The 2,372-nt window shown below is 38.1% G+C and overlaps 1 pseudogene; it reads right to left on the minus strand.

Moving 5' to 3' along the window:
* Window positions 1–1,558: 1,558 nt before the first annotated feature.
* LOC116089504 lies at window positions 1,559–1,975 on the minus strand (annotated as a pseudogene).
* Window positions 1,976–2,372: the final 397 nt, after the last annotated feature.

Raw genomic sequence — 2,372 nt, forward strand, 5'->3', positions numbered from 1 at the left:
AGGCCTTGTGAGGTGATGACCTTATGCAGGTCTTGTGAGGTGATGACCTTATGCAGGTCTTGTGAGGTGGTGATCTTATGCAGGTCTTGTGAGGTGGTGACCTTATGCAGGTCTTGTGAGGTGATGACCTTATGCAGGCCTTGTGAGGTGGTCACAGCTGCTGTGGTACATTGGGGCAGTAACTGTGTCATTTCTAGAGGATGGTATTTTACAGCATTCCCTTCCATCTTATGGTTGCTAACATTCTTTCTTCCCTGTTTTCTGTAGGTCAGGGGGTGTGGTATAGATTCCTCACTCATTGACCCTCAGCACTCAGAATCCCATGCATGTAACCCCGGCACTCAGGAGGCAGACAATCATATGCTCCAAACAAGCTGGATTACACAGTAATACTGTTTCAAAAAAGGCCTGAATGAATGGATAAAAGAATGAATGCATGAATGAATGAATGAATGAATGCATGAAAAGTAGGAATATTCTGGAGACTGACTTATGGGAAGTAAGCATGTGATCATAATAAACATACATTTTTTGATTTAAGTCCACACACCTGTTTTGTGTTTTAGTTTTCCAAATAAAGCCATCTCAGAAAAACCCACTTACTCCTGTCAACTGTGTCACAAATTAATGAGCCAATATAAAGCCACCAGCTGTGGCATTCTTGTGTGTAGACTCATTGGTATTCTCTCACTGTGACTGATGGAAGGAGTTCTTCCTTGGGAGTGACGGTATACGCGGCTTTGTAGGCCTGGGCAATTTGGGTAGGAGGAAGCCAAATTAGCTATAATTGAGTTGGCATTTTTGACCCCTAGCACATTAACCAAGTTTGAAACATTCATCTTCAAGAAACAGTCATCAAAGGTGATTTCTTTGATACTTGTAAAAATTGCCCAAATTAAACAAGAATGTTGGGAAGTTGAGTTACTAATTATCTACATTAGCTTACATTTATTAGTTTAACAATTTATCATATTCTATACACATCATCTATGTCTTAATATCATGTTATTGTATTCCTTTTGTAAATATTGTAGTGGAAGTCATTTATTCAAGTCCTAAAAGGGAAATGAAGAAATGAGGTTGTGAAATGCTTTGTCTATGTTCAAGGAATAAGATATGTGGTTGAGCTGAGACAATTAACCACAGATTTCACTTGTTTGTGAAGACAATAAAGTCAGGACCTACAGGGCTATACACAAGGCACTGTTAAAAAAACTACATTAACAGAAAAAGGAAGTATTATGTGTAATTTTTACCTTTCTACCAATCTAGGAGTGCTTTTAGCAATACTAAAAGTCATAATCAATATTATAATAATCACAAAGCTTGTGTCAATGTAGGCTTAGTTTTCTGAATATGCCACTTGTGGCAGTATTCTGTCTATAATGGAATGAGAAATGATGATTTTACAGAAATGTAGCATGCAGTGTCCATGAAGTCAACTTCTGACTTGTAGAAAAGTGTCCCAGAACTCTCAATTTCTTTCTTTTCTTTTTTTACATGTAGAAGCTTTTTAGTTTATTTGTCCTCTCAGAAATCTGCACATCACAGCAGAACATCAAGTCACCGCATATCTACTCCTTTGGCTTTTGCCAGCACCAACCTTGGCCTTTGCAGTCCTCCTGGCCTTCTTCATTCTGTTCTTGCATTCCTTTCACTGTTTTCAGGAGGTCTTTTTCTTCTTATAAAGGCCATGTCTTGCAAGTCTGTATTTAGGCTCATTCGTCCCTGCATAATCTAAAGAATCTTAGATCATGCCAAAGCCAGTTGTCTTGCCTCTACCAAAGTGGGTTCTGAATTCAAATACAAAGATGACATCTGGTGTGGTTTTGTATGTTTTGGCCAACTTTTCCCAAACTTCTGTCTTTGGTACTGTTGCCTTCCCAGGATGAAGAACATCAATGACCATCTGTTTCCTCTGAAGCAGACAGTTTGTCATGAAGTTCCTGGTTCACATGGTTACTGTGTCATTCATGACGGCTACAGTGCCGGAGCTGTAGAGGAGGAAAAGAGCAAACTCTCGATTTCTATAGGAGTTTTTATGTTTACTGTGTATTTCGGTTTAGGTCCCTTTGCAGCTTTTTTGTTGAATTCATATAAAGTTCTAACAGAAAATTCAATTCTGTAGATTAGGTTTACTTCCTACATGTAGACATCATCAAATAGAAAATAATGAAGAATTGCTTCTTTAAGACAAGTAAGGACTTTCTTTGTTTACCTTTACTTTTAAGGTAAGAAACCATAGCCATGGTTCATGGCTGGAAATCTTCATGCTATATGTCATAAAGTGATTACAAATATGTGGATTTACTTACGATCCAATCTACCCAAGTTATTTGAGTCTATATCTGGAATACAATATGCCATCTGGC

This window comes from Mastomys coucha, unplaced genomic scaffold (genome assembly GCF_008632895.1).
Source record: "Mastomys coucha isolate ucsf_1 unplaced genomic scaffold, UCSF_Mcou_1 pScaffold14, whole genome shotgun sequence".
Taxonomy (NCBI): Eukaryota; Metazoa; Chordata; class Mammalia; order Rodentia; family Muridae; genus Mastomys; species Mastomys coucha.